At 43.8% G+C, this 8,872-nt stretch overlaps 1 long non-coding RNA gene across 3 annotated transcripts in view; it reads left to right on the top strand.

Annotated features, from left to right (window-relative positions):
• Positions 1–8,445, top strand: part of LOC120903379 — a 137,812-nt gene extending 129,367 nt beyond the window's left edge. The window contains exons 7-8 of one of the 3 annotated variants that reach the window (XR_005739588.1): positions 6,594–6,729; positions 6,898–8,445. This is a non-coding gene — a long non-coding RNA (uncharacterized LOC120903379). The remainder of the gene's footprint in view (positions 1–6,593; positions 6,730–6,897) is intronic. The other 2 variants (XR_005739587.1, XR_005739586.1) reach the window with 2 other exon arrangements.
• The last annotated feature ends 427 nt before the right edge of the window (positions 8,446–8,872 follow it).

Raw genomic sequence — 8,872 nt, forward strand, 5'->3', positions numbered from 1 at the left:
ACCTCTGGACGACTCCAGATACCTCCTACTCTGGATAACTTCGACTTCGGGCAACTCCGGACGACTCCAAACGACTCTGGACGACTTCGGACAACTCCGGACGACTCAGACTCAGGAAGACTATAACTCCGAACAACTCCGGACGACTCCGGACGACTTCGGACGAATCTCGACAACTCCGAAAGACTCCGGAAGACTCTGGACGACTTCGGACGACTCCACACGACTTCAGACGACTCAGACTCAGGATGACTTGAACTCCGGATGACTCGGGACGATTCATAGTCAGGATGACTTAGACTTCCGACGATTCCGGAAAGCTCTGGACGACTCCAGGCGACTTCGGACGAATCTCGACGACTCCGAAAGACTCCGGAAGACTATGGACGACTTTGAACGACTTCGGACGAATCTCGACGATTCCGATAGACTCCGGAAGACTCTGGACGACTTCGGACGACTCCGCACGACTTCAGACGACTCAGACTCAGGATGACTTGAACTCCGGATGACTCGGGACGATTCATAGTCAGGATGACTTAGACTTCCGACGACTCCGGAAAGCTCTGGACGACTCCAGCCGACTTCGGACGAATCTCGACGACTCCGACAGACTCCGGAAGACTCTGGACAATTTCGAACGTCTTCGGACGAATCTCGACGTTTCCGAAAGACTCCGGAAGACTCTGGACGACTTCGGACGACTCCGCACGACTTCAGACGACTCAGACTCAGGATGACTTGAACTCCGGATGACTCGGGACGATTCATAGTCAGGATGACTTAGACTTCCGACGAATCCGGAAAACTCTGGACGACTCAAGACGACTCAGGATGAGTTCAACTCCGGACAATTCCGGACGTCTCCAGGCGACTCAGGATAGCTCCGATCAACTCCGGACGACTCCGGAAGACTTCGGACGACTCTCGACCACTCCTGACGACTCCGGAAGACTCTGGATGGCTCTGGATAATACTAGACGAATTTTTGTTAACTTTACCCTTCAATAGTCCACTCTTCAAGAAGGTTAAAAATATTGCCATAAAGTCATTGGCTAAACCATCACGTATATACTTCTTGAGATTTAAAATAAAATCAAACCCAGACGATCCAAGTGATAAACTTACTTGCAATTGAAGTTTCATAAACTATTTCTAGTCTAAATATTCTTACTATGTGTTGGTTTTATGTACTTTACAAAACAAATATGTGTAAATATTTTGCATGTTAAATATATGTTTAATCCCAAAAGACTTCTGCAACATCTCCCTCTCTCATCTCGTTACACATTTCGGTAACGCAATCAGCAACCCGTCCCAGGCTGAAACAAGATCACTATGAAATGCGTTCTGTGTGCCACTGCATTTCCCTTTTCCCGTTCCCAAACCTTACCAAAGTGCACTTGCTGTGCTGCTTTTAGCATATTTTGTTGCAATCGTAGAGTGCTTTTCATCTCTCCCACACAGGGCAATGGTGCATGGTGAGATGCCTCCAAGCGGCATCCGTCATTGCATGTCTCCGAAAACCCCCGCGCAGAACCGCACAAACAAAACCAACCTCAGTCAAAATCCATTCGTTTCGGGTTGCATAGGATACTAGCCGCTCTGGTAACAGTTGGCTGCTTCGCGGTACAATACGCTCGCTAGAACTTTGTGTTTTAGTTGCGATGCAATCTCATCTCCGTACTGCTCCTCACATGCCTCCACCATGCCGGTCATCTAAGGCTACGAGTTGGTCTTTGCCTTGATGTGTGTGTTTGTACGCTCTTCTTTTCTTCCCTCCGCAAACCGGTGAAAGCAATCGGATGAGCCATTGCAACCAACAGCCAGATTCATCTAGCCAGCACCACTGGTGGCGGTGTGTTCCTGTGGGAACCTTTTCCGTTACACGGGTTGCAATTTTCAACCAGAAACATAATAGCAAAGCGTGAACGGGAGATGCACAAAATCGTGCCCTTGCCCGTGCGAGTGCGCGCAATGGTAGGATTCTTCCGTTTGTTTATTTATTTTTTGGCCTGCAAGTGTTCCACTATACCCGCGACTGAGAGTGTTTACCGCCCCAAATGCCCGAGAAATGATCAGCCGATGATAGGGCGCAACTAATTGCGTGTGCGGTGCTGCGAGCGGTGCTGCAAACTGTTCTATTAAATACACCCACGGGATGCGAAAGGGCGGCAACGGCTAGCTGCAAGTGTGTGTTTTGAAGCAAAATTGCACTTTTGCAGGAAATGAGCTCCCGCGTCCCGTATCCTCGTATCGCGAGACCGCGTGAGGTGGATGGGTGGATGTGTTTTCAATCGCAGGAAGTTGCCAGTTTATTGCCCTGTGTGGCAGCAGAAATTGCTGCTGGTGAGCGCGGGCGCAATTGTGCCGAAAACGCGTAGGTGATAAAGTGTTTAGTACGTCTGTGTGTGTGTGTCCGTTCTGTGGGAATTTGTGAATTGTGTGCCCGCTTATATTGCCCTGTGCTGCAGCTGCGGTTAATGCTCGGAAGCAACAGGGACTCATTAGCAGCTCGCAGGATCGTTTGAGGATGTTGTTGGGAATGCGTTTAAACGCTTGCCAGAACGTCGTTCTTTCGTGGTTTCACTTACTTTCACATTCCAACAAATGTGTATTACCTTTAAGTTGAAAAGTGGCAGTTATTTGACTGTAAGATGTGAAATCAGTTGTTAAGATGATTTTATACACGTTGTTTTGTCGAGTTGAAGGGTCTGTGAAATACGGTTACAAAGTAAAAATCGTTTTCTCTTTAACTTTGTACACATTTATAGTGATTTCAATTTTTTAAACAAACATTTCTTACAGGGTGTTCCAAGAGTAGCTGTTGGACAGTTTGTTGGCTCCTTCTAACTTGATTTGAACATAAAGTAATGTGAATTGGACTGTATAGCACCCTTGTTCGAAAAATCTAATAGGAATTTTCAAGAAACTTGTTCGAAATGGGTGCCATAGAGTCCAATTTGTATCATATGTAGATCTCTTCCCATAGGAAAGAGTCTTGGAAGTGTCCCACAACTATGAGAACTAATGGAAAATCCTGTAACAAAAAAAAAAAAAAGAATTATACTAACATTGATATTGATATTGCGTTGTTTGCTACCTTCTATAAATGAAATATTACAATAAATTAATTAGTATTATAATTCATTATGAAATTTAAAATAAAATAAGAAAATCACAAAGCCTTCCGCGTGCAACGCGTGTAAACTATCGAAACTCCTCGGTAATTTGTATATTTGTATATTTATTAAATGATCGACTGACCTCATAAGCTTTTCCTTTTGATCAATTCGTACATTTTCTATATTCATATAATTATCCAACAGATTCTATTGTTAGCTTATCATCAAATGACATCTTCTCATCGCAATTAATTCACAGTTTACCTTGTAAGTTCTATTCTACATTAAATCTCATGCTTTCTTATGTTTTGCTTGTCAAACCTGCTTAAGAAACAAACATAACAAACCTGATTGAAAATGTATGGTATCGTTTGTGCAGCAAAACCCGCTTTTGATTGTGTTGTGTTACCCTTTACCACCACCTGTTGAACGGCAAAGTAATACTACAAAGTCAAATTTTTTTACACATTTCCATCCATCCGCAAGCAGCACTTCTCCATCTCCACCGAAAACTCATTTGCCTCGTCGATTGTCGTCCTTGATTGATGTTTGATCTTTGCGCTCGTCTCTGATGTGGAAACGTTCGTAAATCGTCCTTGATCGCAAATCATTCAAATGGTGCACTGGGACTCGCACATGCAGAGGAATCACATTTAAAGCAGCACTTCCGGGGCTTTACGAACGAACACGAAGACGCCGACACTGCCACCATCCTTTCGGTTTGAGATAAACATTATCCTATCGGTAATCGAGCAGCCTCGCCACGTTTACAGACAAGATTCCGATTGCTCAATCCCACCCCAGCGAGCGACTCGTGCAGGTCAAATACTCGCAGACGAGAGCATACGTACATTCAATTTCGGGCTAAAGTTCCGGACATAATATTCGGGCTCCGGTTTGCTCCTCCTGGGGGTCCATCTTCCGTCCATTTTACCCATTCTCAGCGCCAACGTTCGCACGGACCGAAAGGAAGGACGGAAAAGCAAACGATGGCAATATATGATGGGAAATTATTATTTGCCTTGAACGAAATTGAATGCTGGCGCGCTCGGTCTGGAAGGGCTGCCGGCTGCTCACCCCGAAAGGGCACCACGGAGAGATCATGGAGCAGCGGGAATTTGACTTTCCATTTTCACCGGGACCGGCTTAAGCACATCAAATAGGGAGAGAAGCGCCTGTGTGTGTGTGGCTGTATATGATAAAGAGCGTTTTGCGGAAGGAAATTGAATTCCTGCACGAGATGGTGTGCTGGTCGCTCATGGGGAAGTTATAACGATTGCTATCGATCGTAATATGTCTCCGTACTGTAAAATTCAATTTCCAGTACAGTAAAATGGTGAAATACAGCACACAATTTCCAAACATTACCCTGTGTCAATAGTGTAGGCTAAAGTGTAGATCCTACGGAACATAGTTTATACGTTGCTTAAAACATGCAACATTGTTGCAACAGCATTAGTGTGCTCCGTCCAAAAAAGGAATCGAAATCACCCACACCAGCACACACCTGCAAAACGAGAAGGCAAACAATTTCGCACCAATTTATTGTTTGCAGCGTCTCGTTTGCCAATTTGTTGCACTTATTTGTGCTCAATTAACATAAACAAATCGGTCACAATCGCGCGAACGTGTTCCAATCAATAGACGAAACCGGGCGCATATTGTCGTCTAGTTGCGCTGTTGTTTCCACCCTCCATTCTGCTATTGCTTCCCAACACCTTTTCTTGCAGCACCCGCTCGAAGGAAAACAAACGAGAGATTTATATCGCGCAAGTCGTCGTCGCCGTCGTCGTCCCGTGCCGTTCAGAATCGCATTAAAATTTATTGACCATCGTTATGATGCGCTTTCCGCGCAGATTCTTCTTCGCGAGCGCGCATTTATGTGCTGCCTCCTCCCCCCCCCGCCCCATATCACTTTCATACGATCGATTTATGGTGGCGAGACCTGCAAATGGTGTCCTGCAGGAATACAGAATGCGCCGATGGGTGTCCGCTGATTGCAGCACATTTGAAGGCCTTTTTTGCTTCTAAGCGTGATCCACGACTACCTGCTCGGGCCGGGAAAATCATGGTCACTCACAAACACACCTTAAAGGGTGAAAAAGATCGCAGAACTAAGATGATGGTCTAGCAGCGTAGCTTTACTGCCTGCAGAATAGAAACCTTTGGAAAGCAGAATGACTCCGACCGGAGCGTAAGGAAAGAATTCGCGCCCGTAAAAGTTGGCATTAATATCGCCAACCACCCTTGTGGGGTTGCTTGTGGTGTCCATCTCTGGCCGACCAAGAAGCAGCCAAGAGGGTGGCTTTAAATTGTAAATTGTTCCCCCCCTTGTGGTGTCCATCTCTGGCCGACCAAGAAGCAGCCAAGAGGGTGGCTTTAAATTGTAAATTGTTCCCCAAAGGTCCCTTGCCCCTTTGCTTTCCGGTTCGGTTTTGCCCGAACGGTTTTGTTTGCCGTTTGTATACATTCCAGCCGTTCACGAAAGGCGATCGCCCTATTCCGCTCGCCTCCCGGACTGGGAACAACAGCAACGAAAAACACCTTGTTCGGTGAATCGATAAATTTATGCTTAAATAATACATTTATTCCAACCGGCCAGAGGAACCAGCGGGCAGACTTGCTGGTGGACCTGAGTGTTTCCCCTTTCTTCATGCGCCGAGGTCTTTTTTTTCTCAAGTTCGATTCGATCATCAGCTTGTGCTGATGATTGCTCTGGCGTTAAAAAAAGCTAACAAACGGCGGTAACACCAAACACACACACACACACATAGAGTGGGACCATGGACCCGCCCGCGGTATGTCCTGCCTGGCTGTTCCGTAGCGAAAGAGCGCTGGATCGGGTCGTGCACTGATGCTGATCTGCTGATAGCGCTGCTGCCGGTGCGCCGGAGTGGTTCGTTTTCCTTGGCTGATTTTCGGCCCCGCGATCGGTGGACTGGGGAGCGGGTGGATTTCCTTTTACACCTTTACACAAGGGTGTGTTTGTGTGTGTTTATGGGAGCCTTCTCGCGCACCCATTGTTTGATGTGGATGGCAAGTTATTCGGCAAACGGTTCCGAAAAGCCGATGATCGGCACGCGCGATAGGGAGAGTTTTTGTTGTTTTTTCGAGGTGAAAGATATTTCTGCTTTTTTTGGCATTTTTGTACGTTTCGATGGGTTGGGAAAATGGGTTGTAAGTATAGCCTAAATACACAGGAAACACCTTTAAGGTGTTATTCTCTCATGCAGGTTGTTCGGTAAACGGATCACAATTTACGATGAGACTCGATTTGCATCGCATTAAGTGGAATAGGTGTAGGCATTGTTTTACAATATTTTTTTGTTAAATAATTTCCTTTGCTATGTTTTTATTTATTGCAATTACAACCTATCCTTCGGGTACGAGCGCTCCTATCTTACTGATTTACGTTTTAATCACATTTATACCACCACTAACCTGAATGCACTTTTCACCTTTTTGCAGCCTTTCCAGCGCACTTGCACCTAATTGCAGCAGAATGGATTACGTGGACCCCGGAGTAGCAACCAAAGCCACGAAAAAGAGATGAGCTACGACGACCCGATCCCGATCGTTCTGTGCTCGATAGTGTAAAAAAAAGGTAAGGAATTTTAATATCACTCCATTCAACGCGCTGCCCGGCTCGAAAGCTGACCGGCATTGCACTTTTCCTCCGTTTGCTGGATGTTCATTCGCTTTCTGTCTAGAAATGGATGAGTTTTTTTTTTAATATAAATGGTTGTTTATTTCTGCTCTCTGACTCGTGCAGATCGTTGACCGAAAAGGAATTGCAAACAGAGCCCTTGCGGACGTAAGAAAAATAGCATAACAAGACTGAAATAAAAGCAAACGGAACATAATACAATCTCACAGTAAATCCAATTATGTTGCGCTTGCCTATGAATGTTCAGGTTTTTTATTTTAAATTAGTGAGGTTTGTAGTGTGGTGGAGAGCGAGTAAAAAAAATGTTCATTTCAGAGCTTCCATAAATTCCGCCTACACGCCTAGCAAAAACAGCAAAGAATTGGAGCTTCCTTTTTCTTATTTGCATCCTCTTTTTCACGAGTTTGCGCTGAGGTCAATAATTTACTTTCCTCCCAGTATCAATATTCACACATAATTAATCGCCCATGAAACGATACAATGATCATGGATGGAGTTCCATCCTACCAGCACCTCTGTGAAAACTAGCTTACAGACAGCGTAGAAAGAGAACGATATCGATTATTATACAACCGAACCGTTTGTTTGCGTTGTTATCGTTGGTTGTGCCATGGTGACACCAGCGAAGGAGTAGGAATTATGTGGCTTCATAAATAAACATCCAACACCAAATTGTATTCCAAACTTTTCGCTGCCCCACCGAGCGTGTGGGCTGCTTTTTGCGTACAGCAAATGTGTTTTTGACACAACGAACTGAGCAAGTGTGTGGCCCTCCCGCCGTGTGGGCATCATTTGGTTTCTTGTCTTCGTTTATTCACAAAAGCTATCTGACGAACAGGAGGAGCAAAAAGGAAAACCTGATGTATGAGAGTGTGTTTTGTTTTTGCTGGCGTGAATGAACATGAAAACTAAATCAAAAACTTGAACTAACCAAACAGAAAGACGTCCGATAACGTCTCCGGCCGGTGTGCCGTGCTCGATAAGAACGCGTGCCTTCTAATCCAATAAGTGACTGTTGTCGACGATAGGGGAATTATGGTCGTAAAACGCAGCTTTACATATCAGAACGCCCACAGGGGCGAGGGGTTTTGGGTTTCGAGCAGAGGGTGTGAAACAGAAGATAGAGAAGAAGCTTGCTGGTGAGCCGTGTGTGGCGAAGTTGATATATTCCTACTCCACTATAGCACTAGCATCTCGAACGATGGGATGAGAGTTTCATCAGCTACGCCGGAACGATTACCGGTACGAACGTAGGAAAGAAAGCTGCTTTAGCGTGTAAAGTTGGTTAAGTACGTGTGGATTATTCTTATTGCCTAGTTGTTCAATGTTTTAAATTGAATTTCTATTATTTTAATTAGCAGACATTAAAAAGAAGAAGTACACTCTTTGAACGGGTTATCGTACATAGCGCCACCTGTGGAAAATGATGTTTATTCCGATGTATAGAGCAGATTGCAACTCTTGAAAGCGCTTCAGTGAACAGTGGGATGGTTTAGAACGTACTAGGTGACATTTAAATTTTGTTGCTCAATGTTAGTTCGCAAATTTCTTGCATATAAAGTTGAATATATAAAGATTGCCTTCAACACATCATAACAAGACATTTTTTTGTTATTATTATCTCACCATATAGTCAGATACACCGACATCCTCTGAGTAAATTTTCTTTTATCTCTCTTAAAGCTAAACGAAAATGACAAATAAATGACTTCATTATAACTGAATAAATTTCGTGTTCTGGTCGCGCCATGTCCTAATATTTTGGAAATATGATGTGGGTCTTCCTTCTTAATTTATTCGCCCTTCAGAATTCATCCAATTCTTCAATTTATGCTCTTGGGCTTCTATTTTCGCACACAAGTAATAATTTGGAGAAACTACCATTTTCAGATATTTGTGCTCGATAGAAAATTGGGTTATCGATGAGTTCATAATAAATTCTTCGTTCCTGCAAGTTCATTTTATTATTATTATTATTATTATTATTATTATTATTATTATTATTATTATTATTATTATTATTATTATTATTATTATTATTATTATTATTATTATTATTATTATTATTATTATTATTATT

The sequence above is a fragment of the Anopheles arabiensis genome, chromosome 3 (assembly GCF_016920715.1).
Source record: "Anopheles arabiensis isolate DONGOLA chromosome 3, AaraD3, whole genome shotgun sequence".
Classification (NCBI taxonomy): domain Eukaryota; kingdom Metazoa; phylum Arthropoda; class Insecta; order Diptera; family Culicidae; genus Anopheles; species Anopheles arabiensis.